Here is a 20,931-nt window from a genome sequence, read left to right as displayed (position 1 = left end):
AGGTGCAGCAGCAGGGAAACAGGCCCTTCGGTCCATCGAGCCCACGTCGGCCATCGATCACCATTTCAATGTTATCCCACTTTTACATCCACCCCCCCACACAATCTATCGTGGGCAATGGACCCACAAACATGCGCGTCTTTGGGATGTGGGAGGAAACCGGTGCAGCTGAAGAAAAACCCGCGCAGTCAAAGGGAAAACGTGCAAACTCCACGTAGATGGCAGCCGAGGTGGGGATCGAACCTGGCTACCTGGTGCTGTGGACCGGTTGTGCCACTGTGCGTCCCTCAACACTAGGCTTTTTTGTGGAGGACAGATGGCACAATGGGCTAAGTGTTCGGCTGGCAACCGGAAGGTAGCCGGTTCGAATCCCGCTTGGAGTGCATACTGTCGTTGTGTCCTTGGGCAAGACACTTCACCCACCTTTGCCTGTGTGTGAATGTGTGTGAATGTGTGTGAGTGATTGGTGGTGGTCGGAGGGGCCGTAGGCGCAGATTGGCAGCCACGCTTCCGTCAGTCTGCCCCAGGGCAGCTGTGGCTACAGAAGTAGCTTACCACCACCGAGTGTGACTGAGGAGTGAATGAATAATGCGATGTAAAGCGTCTTGAGTATTAGAAAGGCGCTATATAAATCCCATCCATTATTATTATTATTATTATTAGGCTTTGATGGGTACGGGCTCCAAGTGGCATGAAATGAGACACGCTGAGAGCTAGGTGGCGCAGCGGTAGAGTTGCTGCCTTACAGCGCTTGCAGCGCCGGAGACCCGGGTTCGATCCCGACTACGGGCGCTGTCTGTACGGAGTTTGTACGTTCTCACTGTGACCCGCGTGGGTTTACTCCGAGATCTTCGGTTTCCTCCCACACATAGAAACATAGAAAATAAGTGCAGGAGTAGAGGCCATTCGGCCCTTCGAGCCTGCACCGCCATTCAATACGATCATGGCTGATCATCCAACTCAGTATCCTGTACCTGCCTTCTCTCCATACCCCCTGATCCCTTTAGGGCCACATCTAACTCCCTGTTAAATATAGCCAATGAACTGTGGCCTCAACTACTGTGACTCTGTGGCACACACTCTAAAGACGTTTTAATCGGCTTGTGTTGGTATACTTGGTACAAGTGTAATATTGTCCCCGAGTGTGTGTGTGTGTGTGTGTGTGTGTGTGTGTGTGTGTGTGTGTGTAGGGTAGTGCTAGTGTGTGCGATGATCGCTGGTCGGTGCAGACTCGATGGGCCGAAGGGCCTGTTTCCGCGCTGTATCTCTAAACTAAACTAAACATGAGGTGTATGTTTTTTATCCTGGGCGTTACATTGCACATTTTCAATCTTCCCCTTTTCCAACGTTAAGATCCATTGAAACTCTATTATATTTACCTCCAGATGACATTTCCGAAGCTGAGCTGAACCGTTTCAATTCTTGTCTGCCCGGAAGGAAATTGCATTCGGTGGCTTAGGGGGAATTCATTTTGTGCTCACAGCACTTCACCATGGTTTGCGAATATCACGCGACTCTTTTTATTTACCAGGCGGGACAGTGTGACTAATACCACATCACATCAAAGGCCAGGTTATCGATACCAGCCCAACGTATGTTGTTATTATATCGATGTGTTGAATTTAGGCGCTTTCGACGCCTTCTAATCAACACCATTGGAATATTAATTGCTCAGGGAACCATTGTACATTTAACAAAGGTAGACAAAAGTGCTGGAGAAACTCAGCGGGTGCAGCAGCATCTATGGAGTGAAGGAAATAGGCAACGTTTCGTCCCGAAACCCTTCGGGTTTCGACCCGAAACGTTGCCTATTTCCTTTGGGTTTCGGCCCGAAACGTTGCCTATTTCCTTTGGGTTTCGGCCCGAAACGTTGCCTATTTCCTTCGCTCCATAGATGCTGCTGCACCCGCTGAGTTTCTCCAGCACTTTTGTCTAACTAGAATCTGTCTATCTCTGCTTTAAAAATATCCACTGACTTGGCCTCCACAGCCATCTGTGGCAATGAATTCCACAGATTCACCACCCTTTCTCCTCATCTCCTTCCTAAAGGAACGTCTTTTAATTGTGTGACTACATAGATACATAGATACATAGATACATAGAAAATAGGTGCAGGAGTAGGCCATTCGGCCCTACAGAAAACAGGGACTACCTGAAATTGAAGAAGTCAATGTTCATACCACTGGGGTGCAGACTACCCAAGCGAAATATGAGGTGCTGCTCCTCCGATTTGCGGTGGGACTCACTCTGGCCATGGAGGAGGCCCAGGACAGGAAGGTCGGATTGGGAATGGGAGGGGGAGTTGAAGTGCTGAGCCACCGGGAGATCAGGTTGGTTATTGCGGACCGAGCGGAGGTGTTGGGCGAAGGGGGGGGAAGCAGACTGCCGGCAGGGCTGCCATCTACCCGGCTCCCCCTGGTGGTCACAGTGGAGTGAATGTGGATCCAGTGGGGGCACCTACAGTCTGTGTGATGGTCTGGTTCACATCAACAACTCTGCAATTCCTTGCGGTCTTCGGAGCTGTTCCCAAACCACTACACTGCGGAATTGTGATGTGCTCTAATGAGTCTATGTCTCAATAATCATTAATAACAAGCAATCACTGGCATAACGATATCTTAGTTTTAGTTTTTAGAGATACAGCGTGGAAATAGGCCCTTCGGCCCACCGGGTCCGTGCCGACCAGCGATCCCCGCACACTAACACTACCCTACACATTACAGAATTCTTAAGGGGTTGGACAGGCTAGATGCAGGAAGATTGTTCCCGATGTTGGGGAAGTCCAGAACAAGGGGCCACACACAGTTTAAGGATAAGGAGGAAATCTTTTAGGACCGAGATGAGAAAAACATTTTTCACACAGAGAGTGTGGTGAATCTGTGGAATTCTCTGCCACAGAATATAGTTGAGGCCAGTTCACTGGCTATATTTAAGAGGGAGTTAGATGTGGCCCTTGTGGCTAAAGGGATCAGGGGGTATGGAGAGAAGGCAGGTACAGGATACTGAGTTGGATGATCAGCCATGCTCATATTGAATGGCGGTGCAGGCTCGCAGGGCCGAATGGCCTCTACTCCTGCACCTATTTTCTATGTGCCTATGTTTCTGTTAGGGACGTTTTTTACATTTACACCAAAGCCTATTTACCTACAAACCTGCACGTCTTTGGAGTGTGGGAGGAAACAGAAGATCTCGGAGAAAACCCACGCAGGTCACGGGGAGAACGTACAAACTCCGTACAGACAGCACCGGTAGTCGGGATCGAACCCGGGTCTCCGGCGCTGCAAGCGCTGTAAGGCAGCGACTCTACCGCTGGGCCAGCTGAATGCTGGAAAAGTGTGCAACATTTGCATTTGGTGCAGGGAATAAACCTTGACGTTTATGCACGTGTGCGTGTGAAGTACTGATGAAATATCTCGCCTATTTTACTTAATGTCATGGAAGGTGAACGGAAATCTCTTCCCCTCTTCCCCTATTTGTAACGAAAGATTCTGGCACATTATGGTCGACAGAGTGTGAGTTTGAAAGTGGGGATAAGCCAAGCTAAGACTCTGGGATGGTGGCCCCCCTTGGTTGAGAGCACACCCTCATGAAGATTTAAAGACCCAGATCTGCTCCTCTGGTCACAGTTTGACCAAAACCACTCAGTGACCGTCCAAGCGTCCAGGATTGAGATTCAGTTGAAGGCTTCGCGAATCCCACAGTAAATTGAATTTTCATTTTGGCCGAGGCAACTCGCGGAGGCTAAATTTTGAGGCACAAGGAACTGCAGATGCCGGTTTACAAAAAAAAAAATGCGGGAGTAAGGGCAGCCACAGTAGAGTGGCTGCCTTACTGCACTTGCAGCGCCGGAGACCCGGGTTCGATCCCGACTACAGGTGCTGTCTGTACGGAGTTTGCACGTTCTCCTCGTGACCTGCGTGGGTTTTCTCCGAGATCTTCTGTTTCCTCCCACACTCCAAAGACGTGCGGGTTTGTAGGTTAATTGACCTGGTATAAATGTAACAAATGTCACTGGCGTGTGTAGGGTAGTGTTCTTCTTTTTCTTCTTTGCACGGCCTAAAGTTGTGGGACGACTTGTTCTATTTGATCTTATTTGATTGTGCACGCCGGGTTGATTGCATTCGTCGAAACAGGGCGGACCACGTGAAACATAGAAACATAGAAATTAGGTGCAGGAGTAGGCCATTCGGCCCTTCGAGCCTGCACCGCCATTCAATATGATCATCCAACTCAGTATCCCGTACCTGCCTTCTCTCCATACCCTCTGATCCCCTTAGCCACAAGGGCCACATCTAACTCCCTCTTAAATATAGCCAATGAACTGGCCTCGACTACCCTCTGTGGCAGAGAGTTTCAGAGATTCACCACTCTCTGTGTGAAAAAAGTTCTTCTCATCTCGGTTTTAAAGGATTTCCCCCTTATCCTTAAGCTGTGACCCCTTGTCCTGGACTTCCCCAACATCGGGAGCAATCTTCCTGCATCTAGCCTGTCCAACCCCTTAAGAATTTTGTAAGTTTCTATAAGATCCCCTCTCAATCTCCTAAATTCTAGAGAGTATAAACCGAGTCTATCCAGTATTCCTTCATAAGACAGTCCTGACATCCCAGGAATCAGTCTGGTGAACCTTCTCGGCACTCCCTCTATGGCAATAATGTCCTTCCTCAGATTTGGAGACCAAAACTGTACGCAATACTCCAGGTGTGGTCTCACCAAGACCCTGTATAACTGCAGTAGAACCTCCCTGCTCCTATACTCAAATCCTTTTGCTATGAAAGCTAACATGAAGGTTGCAATCTTCCCACCCCAGGATAGTGTTAATTTGCGGGGATCGCTGGACGGCGTGGACTCGGTGGGCCGAAGGGCCTTTTTTTTTTTGGTGCTGCATCTCAAAACTAAAACTGAAAGTCTGAAGAAGGGGCCCCAAGTCAAAACGTCACCTGTCCATTTTCTCCAGAGATGACGCCTGACCTTCTGAGCTACTCCAGCAATTTTGCGTCTGTCTTTGCTACAGACCAGCGTCAGCTGTTGTTCGTTATTGCGTGGCAGTGTCTGTAAGCATCAGATCGATGCTGTGATGAATTTTACTGTGAAGATGAGAATTCGTGGTCTTCGCAGACTGGGATGAAGCCGCTAAACCCTGATGGATATCTTGTGTCCCAATCACCTCTGTGCCTCTACAAGATTCTCTCTGAGTCACAGCATAGCCATGTCATCGCTGCTCATAGAGTGTGAGATGAAAAAGATGATTGCATTCAAGTCGATCAATAAAAAAATCATCAAATGTATCGCCCCAGAATGAAACTTACTGACATCTTCCAATCTGAAGACGTCACCTATTCCTTCTCTCCAGAGACGCTGCCTGTCCCGCTGAGTTACTCCAGCTTTTTGTGTCTATCTTCGGTTTAAACCAGCATCTGCAGTTCCTTCCTACACATTCACAACTGGTTATTCACTGAGTTCTGGTGGGGAGATTACTAAGTGCGTGGGATGGGTGGACAACCTTTATAAAGAGATTGCCCCACGAAGGGAAATTGACATCAGACACCCAGGTGAGTAATTCAGGAGCTGGAGAACTCTGAGAGAGAGGTGCAACATAGAAACATAGAAATAGGAGCAGGAGTAGGCCATTCGGTCCTTCGAACCTGCACTGCCATTCAATATGATCACGGCTGATCATCCAACTCAGTATCCCATCCCTGCCTTCTCTCCATACCCCCTGATCCCTTTAGCCACAAGGGCCACATCTAACTCCCTCTTAAATATAGCCAATGAACTGTGGCCTCAACTACCTTCTGTGGCAGAGAGTTCCACAGATATACCTTGCGGGAGTGGGTGCCCTTTATAATGGGCCAGCTCGCCCCAGCACTTCTGGAGACAAGCCGCGTGCTCCAGACATCCCCCCCCCCCCCCCCCCCCCCCACCTCCCCGCACAACACCAGGCAAATTGTCAGAAGGTCATAAGCCATTGGGGCAGAATTAGGCCATTCGGCCCATCGACCACTCTGCCATTCAATCATGCCACACCTAGCAAAGCCCATTATACCTCCAACAGGAACAATGGCACGGTGGCGCAGTGGTAGAGTAGCTTCCTTATTCCCCCTGTCCCACTTAGGAAACCTGAACGGAAACCTCTGGAGACTTTGCGCCCCACCCAAGGTTTCCGTGCGGTTCCCGGAGGTTGCAGGTGGTTGCCGGAGGTTGCAGGTAGTGGAAGCAGGTAGGGAGACTGACAAAAACCTCCGGGAACCGCACGGAAACCTTGGGTGGGGCGCAAAGTCTCCAGAGGTTTCCGTTCAGGTTTCCTAAGTGGGACAGGGGGCATTACAGCGCTTGCAGCGCCGGAGACCCGGGTCCGATCCTGACTGCGGGCGCTGTCTGTACGGAGTTTGTACGCTCTCCCCGTGACCTGCGTGGGTTTTTCTCCAAGATCTTCGGTTTCCTCCCACACTCCAAAGACGTGCTAGTTTGTAGGTTAATTGGCTTGGTGTAAGAGTAAAAATTGTCCCTTGAGTATAGGAGCAGGGAGGTTCTACTGCAGTTGTACAGGGTCTTGGTGAGACCATACCTGGAGTATTGCGTACAGTTTTGGTCTCCAAATCTGAGGAAGGACATTATTGCCATAGAGGGAGTGCAGAGAAGGTTCACCAGACTGATTCCTGGGATGTCAGGACTGTCTTATGAAGAAAGACTGGATAGACTTGGTTTATACTCTCTAGAATTTAGGAGATTGAGAGGGGATCTTATAGAAACTTACAAAATTCTTAAGGGGTTGGACAGGCTAGATGCAGGAAGATTGCTCCCGATGTTGGGGAAGTCCAGGACAAGGGGTCACAGCTTTAGGATAAGGGGGAAATCCTTTAAAACCGAGATGAGAAGAACTTTTTTCACACAGAGAGTGGTGAATCTCTGGAACTCTCTGCCACAGAGGGTAGTCAAGGCCAGTTCATTGGCTATATTTAAGAGGGAGTTAGATGTGGCCCTTGTGGCTAAGGGGATCAGAGGGTATGGAGAGAAGGCAGGTACGGGATACTGAGTTGGATGATCAGCCATGATCATATTGAATGGCGGTGCAGGCTCGAAGGGCCGAATGGCCTACTCCTGCACCTAATTTCTATGTTTCTATGTTTCTATGGTGTGTGTAGGATAGTGTTAGTGTGCGGGGATCGCTGGTCGGCGCGGGCTCAGTGTTTCCGCGCTGTATCTCGTCACTGCCTAGTATTTGCAGGCCCTCCAATGCTTTGCACGTCAATCCCAATATGATATTCATCTTCCACCAAGTTGCGTAGCCTGAAGATTCAGTCAGGCGACCAATTGTGTTGAAACATCCTTGTCAAATATAAATCAACTTATGTTGAACTCACAGCTGACAGGACAAACAATGCATTATTCAAGTCTTTTGAAATCCATCCCAACGCCAGGCAGTCCGTGCACACTGCTATAATATTTGTCCCGATAAACCCTTTGCTAGGCAGCAAGAAAGCAATTACTCAAACAGGCACAGATGTCGCTGTGTATTCATCGTGTTCAGGGAAAAGTGACTGGAGCCCGTGGCACAGCGGTAGAGTTGCTGCCTCACAGCGCCGGAGACACGGGTTCGATCCCAACCACTGGTGCTGTCTGTACGGAGTTTGTACGTTCCCCCCCGTGAGTTTTCTTCGGGTAGCTCCGGTTTCCTCCCGCACTCCAAAGGCATGCAGGTCTGTGGGTTAATTGGCTTCGGCAAAATTGTGAATCATCCCTAATGTGTGTAGGGTAGTGTAAGGGTGCGGGGATCGCTGGGCGGCGCAGACTCGGTGGGTCAAAGGGCCTGTTTCCTGTGCTGTATCTCTAAGCTAAGCTAAACTGAACTGAACCGAAACTAACCTGACCCTGACCTGAAATAATAGGTGCAGGAGGAGGCCATTCAGCCCTTCGAGCCAGCACCGCCATTCATTGTGATCATGGCTGATCGTCCCCAATCAATAACCTGTGCCTGCCTTCTCCCCATATCCCTTGACTCCACTAACCCCTAGAGCTCTATCTAACTCTCTCTTAAATCCATCCAGTGACTTGGCCTCCACTGCCCACTGTGGCAGGGAATTCCACAAATTCACAACTCCCTGGGTGAAAAAGTTTTTTCTCACCTCAGTCTTAAATGGCCTCCCGTTTATTCTAAGACTGTGGCCCCTGGTTCTGGACTCGCCCAACATTGGGAACATTTTTCCTGCATCTAGCTTGTCCAGTCCTTTTATAATTTTATATGTTTCTATAAGATCTCCCCTCATCCTTCTAAACTCCAGTGAATACAAGCCCAGTCTTTTCAATCTTTCCTCATATGACAGTCCCGCCGTCCCAGGGATCAATCTCGTGACCTAACCTAATCTAACCTAACCAAACTAAAATCCCAGTGTTAAAAGCCTTTGAGATACAGAGGTGCACAAAAATGCTGGAGAAACTCAGCGGGTGCAGCAGCATCTTCCCTGCCCTTCTTCCCTGCCTTTCTGAGCTGCCACAAGCTTGAGTTTGTTTCTCTCTGGGCTGTGTTTAACCAGAGAGGGCGATACTGTGCATCGAAGTCATGGTTTGCCCATCCCTACAGGCTCACCATCCCAGGGAAGGTAGACTCATTGTCTTTCAATTACTGCCAGTGTGTGAAATGGAAGCACCATGCAAGTACCCATCGTTCAATTCCTGCATTATAGAAACATAGAAACATAGAAACATAGAAATTAGGTGCAGGAGTAGGCCATTCGGCCCTTCGAGCCTGCACCGCCATTCAATATGATCATGGCTGATCATCCAACTCAGTATCCCGTACCTGCCTTCTCTCCATACCCTCTGATCCCCTTAGCCACAAGGGCCACATCAATTATCTTCACAAGTTCTTTACCAATGAATCAACATGAAACTGAAGATAGACACAAAATGCTGGAGTAACTCAGCGGGGCAGGCAGCATCTCTGGAGAGAAGGAATGGGTGACGTTTCGGGTCGAGACCCTTCTTCAGACGTTATATCCAAAGTGAAGCTCAATTGCAGTGAGATTCACTTCACACTCCCTAATTTGGGGGGCTGATGTCTGCTGCCCGCTGTCCCATTTTGCAAATGACGCTCTTAGCTTCTTCTCCTTCTTGCGTATGGCGTGCACAGCCTAAAGGGCCGGCCCCACGAGCATGCGACTCCATGCGGCAAGCGCGACCTAACGTGGTCGCTTGAGCCGTGTGGCCTCGCGGTCCCACTTCGATCGCCGGAGTTGTGCGGAGCTGGTCCCGACATCGCGCGGGGCTCCGAAAAACTGACCGTGTTCAAATATTCCGCGCCCGCAGCCGCCTCGACGCCGTACGCACCACCTCGACGCCGTACGTCACGCGCGAACTTCCCGCGGACTTCGCTCGAACTTCACGCTTCCGGTTTGGTCGCGCTTGCCGCATGCAGGCCGCATGCTCGTGGGACAGACCCTTAAAGTTGTAGGACAACTAGTTCTATTTGATCTTCGGTAGACAAAAGTGCTGGAGAAACACAGCGGGTGCAGCAGCATCTATGGAGCGAAGGAAATAGGCAACGTTTCGTCCCGAAACCCTTCGGGTTTCGACCCGAAACGTTGCCTATTTCCTTTGGGTTTCGTCCCGAAACGTTGCCTATTTCCTTTGGGTTTCGACCCGAAACGTTGCCTATTTCCTTTGGGTTTCGTCCCGAAACGTTGCCTATTTCCTTCGCTCCATAGATGCTGCTGCACCCGCTGAGTTCCTCCAGCACTTTTGTCTACCTTCGATTTTCCAGCACCTGCAGTTCCTTCTTAACTCCTTCTTCGATTGTGCACGCCAGGTTGTTTGCATTTGTCGAAAAAGGGCGGACCACTTAACTGAATCTCGTGTAAAGAAACCATGGACATTTTTCGAAGATGAGTTTCCCCTTTGGCGACCTGTACACAGTGTTTATCCATCAGCCAACATCATTAAAAGATGATTATCTGGTCATTATCGCACTGCAGTTTTTCGAGAGCTTGCTGTGTGTAAATAAGCCGTCACATCTGACCAGGGGCACCTCACAACAAAGTACTTCATTGGTTGAAAAGCATTTTTTGGATATCTGCCGGTCATGATAAAACATATAGAATTCTTAAGGGATTGGACAGGCTGGATGCAGGAAAAATGTTCCCGATGTTGGGGGAGTCCAGAACCAGGGGGTCACACAGTTTAAGAAAAAGGGGTAGGTTATTTATGACTTCGTGAGGGGTGCACAGCCTAAAGTTGTTGGACGACTTGTTCTATTTGACCTTCCGTTTGTGCACGTCGAGTTGATTGCATTAGTCGAAACAGGGCGGACCACGTGAAGGTTGCAATCTTCCACCCTGCCATTTATGACTGAGATGAGGAAAATCTTTTTCACCCAGAGAGTTGCGAATCTGTGGAATTCTCCGCCACAGAAGGCAGTGGAGGCCGATTCACTGGATGTTTTCAAGAGTGAGTGAGATTTAGCTCTTAGGGATATGGGAGAGAAAGCAAGAACGGGGTACTGATTGTGGATGATCAGCCATAATCATATTGAATGGCGGTGCTGGCTCGAAGGGCCGAATGGCCTACTCCTGCACCTATTGTCTATTGTGTATTGATCCCCACACATTAACACTATGTTAGCTGGGAGAAAGGGAGAACCAAGCTAACAGATATAAAATATAATCGTGCGTACAATCATTTATTCTGGATTTTAAACCATTTATTGCTTATTTGTATATACTTTATGATGCTCTTGCCAGTAATTTACTAATGTTTTATACGGATTTTATGTTTAAGAAGGAACTGCAGATGCTGGAAAATCGAAGGTAGACAAAAATGCTGGAGAAACTCAGCGGGTGAGGCAGCATTTGTGGAGCGAAGGAATAGGTGACGTTTCGGGTCGAGACCAGGAAGCATCTATGGAGCGAAGGAATAGGTGACGTTTCGGGTCGAGACCCTTCCGGGTCTCGACCCGAAACGTCGCCTATTCCTTCGCTCCATAGATGCTGCCTCACCCACTGAGTTTCTCCAGCATTTTTGTCTACCTGGGAAGGGGGAGGGATGGAGAGAGAGGGAAAGCAAGGGTTACTTGGAGTCAATATCAAATTTTTTTTTTCTCTTTCCCTCTTGCAGATGAACCGACCGATTCAGGTGAAGCCAGCTGACAGTGAAGGTCGTGGAGGTAGGCTGTTAAATCAAAAATTAAACCATTGCCTGTAAAATTAACCTCCCGCCAGTCTGTGTAGCTCGGGCTGGATAAGCCACTGCATTATGTCGCATTGTGTCTCGACAAGGATTGCAATCGATGCCTGTCAAATGGCATTCTGTGCCAAGGGAAAAGTAATTTGTCTCGTTCATGCCCCTTCTCTCGATGGGGAAGTGGGCAAATTTTTTTTGCTTTATTGACAGTCCTGGATAGCATAGAAACATGGAAAAATAGGTGCAGGAGTAGGCCATTCGGCCCTTCGAGCCAGCACCGCCATTCAATATGAGCCTGGCTGATCATCCATAATCGATACCCCGTTCCTGCTTTCTCCCCATATCATAGAAACATAGAAACATAGAAAATAAGTGCAGGAGTAGGCCATTCGGCCCTTCGAGCCTGCACCATTCGCCATTCAATATGGCTTAAGCCCTCCCTTCACCACCTCCAGTTTAAATTCCATTTGGAATATTTTGGAGGACCAAGAAACCAAGAACCAAGAAGAATATGATCATGGCTGATCATCCAACTCAGTATCCTGTACCTGCCTTCTCTCCATACCCCCCTGATCCCTTTAGCCACAAGGGCCACATCTAACTCCCTCTTAAATATAGCCAATGAACTGTGGCCTCAACTACCTTCTGTGGCAGAGAATTCCACAGATTCACCACTCTCTGTGTGAAAAATGTTTTTCTCATCTCGGTCCTAAAAGACTTCCCTTGATTCCGTTAAATCTAACTAAATCTAACTCTCTCTTGAAAACATCCAGTGAATTGGCCTCCATTGCCTTCTGTGGCAGAGAATTCCACAGATTCACAAGAAGTCTGAAGAAGGGTTTCGTCCCGAAACGTTGCCTATTTCCTTCGCTCCATAGATGCTGCCGCACCCGCTGAGTTTCTCCAGCACTTTTGTCTACCACAGATTCACAACTCACTGGGTGAAAAAGTTTTTCCTCATCTCAGTCCTAAATGGCCCCTTATTCTTAAACTGTGTGACCCCTGGTTCTGGACTCCCCCAACATGGGGAATATTTTTCCTGCATCTCATCTGTCCAATCCTTTAAGGATTTTATATGTTTCTTTGACATATCCTCTCATCCTTCTAAATCCCAGTGAATTAAACGAAATGCAGGTTTTCTTTGCAGTTGGCAATGTCAATGTGTCGAAACAGTTGCCATCAACATCACAATCGATGAGTCTAATCTAACGTAGTCTAAACAACGTCCCTCTTTGATTCATTGTTGAGGCAGGCTAATGGTTTACTAGTGTTTGTTTCCTCTTCTTGTCGACATGGTGAGCACTGAGACAGGTAGCGATTGCTGTCTGAGAAGGAGAGATGGACTTGCTTTTTTTACTCAATCACTCATGAACCTCGGCCAAAGGTTGGACATGTTTGGCCAGGATTAACCTCTACTTGGCTAGGACAGAAATAATGACAAATGTCCTGCCTTGAATTTGTTATATAGACCATGCGATAGTAGAATTAGGCCATTCGGCCCATCAAGTCTACCCCACCATTCAATGTTTAAGAAGGAACTGCAGATGCTGGAAAATCGAAGGTAGACATCAAAGGTTTTTTGAGATGAGAAAAACATTTTTTACACAGAGAGTGGTGAATCTGTGGAATTCTCTGCCACAGAAGGTAGTTGAGGCCACAGTTCATTAACTATATTTAAGAGGGAGTTAGATGTGGCCCTTGTGGCTAAAGGGATCAGGGGGTATGGAGAGAAGGCAGGTACAGGATACTGAGTTGGATGATCAGCCATGATCATATTGAATGGCGGTGTAGGCTCGATGGGCCGAATGGCCTACTCCTGCACCTATTTTCTATGTTTTTATGTAAAAATGCTGGAGAAACTCAGCAGGTGAGGCAGCATCTATGGAGCGAAGGAAATAGGCAACGTTTTGGGCCGAAACCATGAAGGAAATAGGCAACATTTCGGGTCGAAACCCTGAAGGAAATAGGCAACGTTTCGGGTCGAAACCCTTCCGGGTTTCGGCCCGAAACGTTGCCTATTTCCTTCGCTCCATAGATGCTGCTGCACCCGCTGAGTTACTCCAGCATTTTTGTCTACCTTCGATTTTCCAGCATCTGCAGTTCCTTCTTAAACATTCAATCATGACTGATCTGTTATGAGATCGTTGCCTAAAGAACGACTAGACTCCACTGTATATCTGGTCTCGTCTTACGGTGGTGCAGGGGTAAAGTTGCTGCCTGATGGCACCAGAGACCCAGGTTCGATCCCGACTACGGGTGCTGTCTGTACGGGAGTTTGCACCTTCTCCCCGTGACCTGCGTGAGTTTTCTCCGGTTTCCTCCCACACTCCAAAGACGTACAAGTTTGTAGGTGAATTGGCTTGGTGTAAATTGTAATTTGTACATCCTGGTGTGTCGGGTAGTGCGAGTGTATGCGGTGATCGCTGGTCAGCGCAGACCTGTCGGGCCGAAGGGCCTGTTTCTATCTCCAAGCTCGAAATTCTAAAGTCACTCAACCTATTTATCACATTGGTGAAAACAACTCCCTAATGAGATTGTTGACAATATCCGTCTTTGGTGACACGACTAATTAGTCCAACCAATTAGATTATGTGTTTAACAACATATATATTTGCCGTTACGTCTCATTGCACAAGAGAATCACTCAATTTTGGTCATAGTTTAGCAAAGATAATTTCAGATTGCCACACGGACCTGTTCCGCGCTGTTAAATGCCAACACTAGACTTTTCTTCATGGCCCTGTCCCACGGTACGAGTTCATTCCAACAGCTCTCCCCGAGTTTGCCCTGATTTGAACTCGGAGATTTACGGTAATGGCCGCTCGTCGGTACTCGGGGCTCTCGTGGACAGGCAGACAGACAGGGAGAAAAGGAATAGGTGACGTTTGGGATTACCCATTCAGATTCTTTATCCCTTCACCTTGAACCTATGTCCACTGGTCCTCGATTCCCCTTCTCTGGGCAAGAGTAAGTGCGTTTATTGGCCAAGTATTCACATACAAGGAATTTGCCTTGGTGCTCCGCCCACAAGTAACAACATCACACAGAGAGTGGTGAATCTGTGGAATTCTCTGCCACTGAAGGTAGTTGAGGCCACAGTTCATTGGCTATATTTCAGAGGGAGTTAGATGTGGCCCTTGTGGCTAAAGGGATCGGGGGGGTATGGAGAGAAGGCAGGTACAGGAAACTGAGTTGGATGATCAGCCATGATCATATTCTTCTTGGTTCTTGGTTTCTTGGTCACAAGGGCCACACCTTGTGGCTAAATGGATCAGGGGGTATGGAGAGAAGGCAGGTACAGGATACTGAGTTGGATGATCAGCCATGATCATATTGAATGGCGAATGGTGCAGGCTCGAAGGGCCGAATGGCCTACTCCTGCACCTATTTACTATGTTTCTATGTTTCTATGACATACAGTGACAGTTACGAATAACTCAGAAAACACTAAGCATTAATAATAATAAAACATTAATGATAAAAACACCAACAAAAGAGACTCTGTGCATCTACCAATCTATTCCTCTCATGATTTTATACACCTCTATAAGATCGCCCCTCATCCTCCTGCGCTCCATGGAATAGAGTCCCAGCCTACTCAACCCCTCCCTGCAGCTCACACCCTCTAGACCTGGCAACATCCTGGTACACCTAGTGTGGGTGGGTCAGGATGCTATTTGCTCATTATGTAGGCTCAGACTCAGGCGGCTGGGATAATGTCTTACAGTTTCAAGATCCACTCGAGCAAACCTTTCACTTCCCATTTCTACTGCTCTGCTGCATAAATTAATGGCGTTCCTCAGTAGGCAATGGAAGTGGCAGGTATTGGGAAGTGGCCAGAACGATCGTAGAGACGTATTGGACATGTGGCTCAGATTCAGTGGGTGAACACATTCATCACGATATAGGAGCTGTCAAATCGAATGTAATGAAAATAGAGATAAGAAAATGAATCAGGTGCGGACTTTCTCCGTGTTATTCACCTGTTTTGTTGTGAATTATGTCCAGAGAAAGGCATCGTGATCGAAGTATTTTGTGATGAATGCTGACACCGCCTATCAGGGTACCTGACGGAGAAGAAGCCGCCAGCACTCACGGTTTAGTTTAGAGATACAGCGCGGAAACAGGCCCTTCGGCCCACCGGGTCCGCGCCGACCAGCGATCCCCCCCCCCGTACACTAACACTGTCCTACACGCACGATTTGCAATTTACACAAACCAGTTCACCTGCACGTCTCTGGAGTGTGGGAGGAAACCGGAGCACCCGGAGAAAACCCACGCAGGTCACGGGGAGAACGTACGAACTCCGTACAAACAGCACCCCTAGTTGGGATCGAACCGAGGTCTCTGGCCCCTGCAAGGCAGCAACTCTACCGCTGCGCCAACAGCTAGGCTGCATTTGGTGGTGTTGCATGCAGCTCTGCCCACCTCATTACTGGAAGGACGTGGAAGGTTTGGAGTTGGTGCATAGGGGGTTTACACCAAGCCAATTAACCTACAAACCTGGAGTGGGGGAGAAAACTCAAGATCTCGGAGAATGTAGAAACTCTGTACAGACAGCACCCGTAGTCAGGATCGAACCTGGGTCCCTGGCGCTGTAAGGCAGTAATTCTACCGCTGCGCCACCGTGCTGCCCAGGTATTTTATGGTCTAATGGATAGTAGTGAACTCAATAAATGTGTGATTCCGTCGCGATAATCCATTAGCTTTCCAGGTCATTATTATTTAAAATAAAATTCCAATATTATATAATTACTAAACCAGAGAGAAGTGCTCAACTACTAGCTTCCTCCGATGTCCCTCGGACTATCCTTGATCGGACTTTGCTGGCTTTACCTTGCACTAAACATTATTCCCTTATCATGTATCTGTAGGCTGTACATGGATCGATTGTAATCATGTATTGTCTTTCCACTGACTGGTTAGCACGCAACAAAAGCTTCACTCCGGTGCCTCGGTACACGTGACAATAAACTAAACTGAAATGAACTAAAATAAGAGCCATGGTGGGATTTGAACTCACATCTACCCTGCCGCGTATCTGTACTCGTTACTCCAGTAATTGGACTACAATCCGACTCTTTGTCAGAAACACCAGGCATTTTCATTTCAACTTGTTTAATGACATTTAGCGCGTGGTATTATTGTTAAAGTGTCCCTCTCGGCCAGAGAATGATGTGTGCACAGTTAATGTGATTCCTGTGATATTTGCTTAAGTCCCGAGCTAAGATAAAGGGAATCTGTGTGTCTATAATATTTTCATTTTTGTAATTTGGGGAAGAGAAATATCCTTCATTACACGGGGAAGAAAAAGCCACAAATTACTTTGAGACAATTGCGAAAGAGATTTTTCTCTCAGTCAATGCTAGCTGAGGGATGTGTGTGTGTGTGTGTGTGTGTGTGTGTGTGCATGTGTGCATGTGTGTGTGCGTGTGTCTGTGTGTTCGTGTGTGCGTGTGCGTGGGTGTGTGTTTCCTAGTTACATCCTCAAAATATTCCAGAAGATTAGTCAAGCATGATGATCCATGCTGATTCGGGACCGATCCTGTTACTGCTATCCAAATGTGCCGCTATTTCATCTTTTATGATTGACTCCAGCATTTTCCCCACCACCGGTGTCGGGCTAACTGGTCTATCATTCCCTGTTTTCTCTCTTCCGCCTTTCTTAAAAAGTGGGATAACATTAGCTACCCTCCAATCCACAGGAACTGATCCTGAATCTATAGAACATTGGAAAATGATCACCTAGGCATCCACGATTTCTAGAGCCACTTCGTTAAGTACCCTGGGATGCAGACCATCAGGCCCTGGGGATTTATCAGCCTTCAGTCCCATCAGTCTACCCAACACCATTTCCTGCCTAATGTGGATTTCCTTCAGTTCCTCCGTCACCCCAGATCCTCTGGCCACTAGTATATCAGGAAGATTGTTTGTGTCCTCCTTAGTAAAGACAGATCCAAAGTACCTGTTCAACTCGTCTGCCAATTCCTGGTACCGGTTTGTAGTTTGGCATGGTGTAAATGTAAAATTGTCCCTAGTGTGTGTAGGATAGTGTTAATATGCGGGGACCGCTGGTCGGTGCGGACTTGGTGTTTCCGCGCCCTTTCTCTAAACTAAAAGCCCTGTCCCACTGTACGAGTTCATTCCAAGAGCTCTCCCGAGTTTAAAAAAATCAAACTCGTGGTAAGCGCGGAGAATGGACGTAGCGGGTACGTCGGAGCTCGGGGACGTCTCTTAGCGGCTCGTAACGCTAACGGCAGGTACTCGGGAAGACTCGCTAACGGCAGGTAAGCACGGGAAGACTGGTGAAGATTTTTCAACATGTTGATAAATGTCCACGAGAGCCCCGAGTACCATTACCGTAAATCCCCGAGTTCGAATCAGGGCAAACTCGGGAGAACTCTTGGAGTGAACTCGTACAGTGGGACAGGGCTTTGAACTAAACTAAACTAAACAAAACTAAGAGAACAAAGCGACGTTGGAATATATTCAAACCCGTTGCTAAGGGCTTCATTAAAGTATTGAAATAGAAGCCACATAAATGGACAAATGCAAATTCAACCATTCATATTATTTTTCTATGATTATTTCAAAACATTTCTTTTTATACATGAGCACTTAGGAAGCGATTTGAAATGGATGTATTCCATTGATTGAAATCAAGTCACATTGATGTTATTCAGATGAAAATTATTCCTCAAGCTGGCAGGTCAAATAGAAGTGTCTAATGTGAAGATGAGCGAGACACTGTTTGTTACCAGGGAGAGGCCATCAAAGTGAACAACACACGTAATTCAATGGACAGCTGGAAGCTTTTATGGAGCTGAATGTAATTGCGTGATATCCAGGTAAACTTGGCTGGGAAGTCTGGGACTCTTGCTTGACAGAGGGAGTGAGGTTCCTGCTGAGTTACTCCAGCTTTCCGATGAGTTAAGGGCCTGTCCCACTTACGCGACCTTGGCTTGCAAATTACGCAACCTCGTGGTCGCTTGAGGCGTACGGGCAACGTATGGTCCCACTTAGAAGCGCGGAGTTGTGCGGGGCTGGTCCCGACATCGCGCGGGGCTCCGAAATTCTTGCCGTGGCCGAAATCTTCGCGCGCCAACGGCCTGTCGGCACGCAGGCGCATTGCGGTCGTACGCAGCGTCTTGACGGTGTACGCCTAGCGCGTGGCATTGCGTGATGACATCACCGCCCGGCATGGCGTTGCCCAAATTCATTCGGCCCGCCTACTGCCCAGCTGATTGGTAAGCATGACGTAAATGACGTCACGCGCGAACTTAACTCGTACTTAGCGCGAACTTTGCGTGAACTCCGCTTCTGGTTGGTCGCGCCAAACGCATGCAAGTGGGACAGGCCCTTTACTCCAGATTTTTGTGTCTATGTTTGCCTCCGTGACCTTTCAGGTCGGGAACCCTTCTTCAGACTGAGGAAGGGCCCCGCCCAGAGACCTATGGGTCCCCACCACGTTTGCCTGTGCATGTTCGCCAGAGATGCTGCCTGTCCCGCTGAGTTACTCTGCCATTTTCTGTCTACTGCCTAGTTGAGGCCTGCAGTGTGAATTTACCGTATTGTATGCAGAAGAAAGCACTTCACAGCACCTAGAGTTCTTCCAAGGATGTACAGGATTACAGGCTGTGTAAGAAAGAACTGCAGATGCTGGTAAAATCGAAGGTAGACACAAAATGTTGGAGTAACTCCACGGGTGAGGCATAATCTATGGAGAGAAGGAATGGATCTGAAGAAGGGTCTCGACCCGAAACGTCACCCATTCCTTCTCTCCATAGATGCTGCTTCACAGGGTTATAGACTAATTGGCTTGTAAATTGTCCCTAGTGTGTGTAGGGTGGTGCTAGTGTGCTGGTCGGCACGGACCCGGTGGGCCGAAGGGCCTGTTTCCATGCTGTATATTCTAAACTAAAGGTACATGCGAGAATAAAATATCATCGAGTCATTGAATCGTTGATTTTAATCCTTGGCTTTGTATCATAAAAGATTAGATTAGTTGGTTATTATCACTTTGCAGCTCATGGGAGCTTTCTGTGCAGAGATAGCATTTACTCCATTGATACGATGTCTATAGGGAACAATGCAGGAAACACAATTAGCTCAGAGAACAACCCTTCATTTCCCTGTGGCCCAAGAATCAATTCAATCCTTGAATATACTTAGTAGCTCCATTCACAGCTCTCCAGAGTAGCAAATTCCAAATGTTTACAGAGTGCTACAGGTTCTGCACTGGGACCAGAAATGGCCCACGTCGACTGATTGAAAGAGACAGCGTGAAAGGAGGCCCTTCGGCCCGACGTGTCCATGCTGTTCATCCACTCGCGCGAGTTCACATTCGCGTTTTGAAACCAGGGGCGCTCGAATACAATACAATACAATAACGGCTTAATAGCCGGTTTTTTTTTTAGTTTTTTTTTTAATTTCTATATTGCACTACTACGGACTGACGCAAAACTGCATTTCGTTGTACCCATACTCAGTATTTGTGCAATGACATTAAAGTTGAATTGAATTGAATTGAATTGAATTGAAAAAAAATAGCCACGTATGTTTTGCAACATACACAGAATTTCTTTTGCCAAGTCTGTCATACAGATAAAACGCAACGGAACGCACAGAATACATTTTAACATAAACATCCACCACAGTGACCCCTCCACATTCCTCACTGTGATGGAAGGCGACAAAAAGCTCAACCTCGTCCCTTCTTTGTTCTCCCGCTTCTTACATGAGTTGCCGTTTCCAAATCTTGAATTAGAAGTTGATTTTACAACAAACGTACACAGCCTAGATTCTCCTGTTTGGCAATTCGTGGGCGCGCACTGTGGCGCAGCGGTAGAGTTGCTGCCTTACAGCGCTTGCAGCGCCAGAGACCTGGGTTTGACCCTGTCTGTACGGAGTTTGCACCTTCTCCCCGTGACCCGCGTGGGCTTTCTCCGAGATCTTCGGTTTCCCTCCCACACTCCAAAGACGTGCAGGTTTGTAGGTTCATTGGCTGCATGTAAATGTGAAAATTGTCCCTGGTGGGTGTGTGGGATAGTGTTAGTGTGCGGGGATCGCTGGTCGGCACGGGCTCGGTGGGCCGAAGGGCCTGTTTCTACGCTGTGTCTCTAAACTAAACTAAACTAATCTAAACGAAACTAAACTAAACTAGTGCTCAAACAATAATAGCTTAGAGTCGCAGGGGGTTCGGGCGAACTCCACACAGGCAGCCCCAGAGGCCAGGAATGAATCCAGGTCGCTAAAACAGCAAGGCAGCGGCTCCATGTCGAGAGCAGGGGGTGTGAGGGGGGGCAGGTGTGAGGGGGGGGCAGGTGTGAGGGGGGGGAGGGTGTGAGGGGGGGGCAAGTCTGAAGGGGGGGGTGTTGAGGGGGGTGGTGTTGAGGGGGGGGGGTGAGGAGGGGGGGGGTGTGAGGGGGGGGGTGATGAGGGGGGGGTGAGGAGGGGGGGTGTGATGGGGGGGAGGTTGGGGGGGGGATTGAGGGAGGTTGGTGGTGAGGGGGGGGGCAGTGAACAGGGGAGCAGGCAGTGGAAGAATTACTGATAGGTAGCGTGAAGCACTTTTGCGGATGTCCAACCATAACAGCATCTGATGGACGTCACCCATGAATGGAAACAATTAATTTAATGGCATCCATGCACTTTAGCAGTGAAGAGCTCATTTATTCTCTGTTTTTCCTGCTCATTCCCTTTCACACGAGATTACATGTCTAATCAAGCCTGCCGATACCAACATCAGCGCGCACTTCA

General features: G+C 48.2%; 1 protein-coding gene across 1 annotated transcript in view; it reads left to right on the top strand.

Moving 5' to 3' along the window:
- The first annotated feature begins 11,111 nt into the window (after positions 1–11,111).
- LOC116968217 (CUGBP Elav-like family member 4) overlaps positions 11,112–20,931 on the top strand; it is a 122,598-nt gene continuing 112,778 nt past the window's right edge. Inside the window, exon 1 of the mRNA XM_033014883.1 lies at positions 11,112–11,155. The gene's annotated coding sequence lies outside the window, so the exon portion shown is untranslated. The remainder of the gene's footprint in view (positions 11,156–20,931) is intronic.

The sequence above is a fragment of the Amblyraja radiata genome, chromosome X (genome assembly GCF_010909765.2).
Source record: "Amblyraja radiata isolate CabotCenter1 chromosome X, sAmbRad1.1.pri, whole genome shotgun sequence".
Lineage (NCBI taxonomy): Eukaryota > Metazoa > Chordata > Chondrichthyes > Rajiformes > Rajidae > Amblyraja > Amblyraja radiata.
Note: the sequence above shows the minus strand (reverse complement) of the source record. Positions and strands in the feature narration are given on the sequence as shown.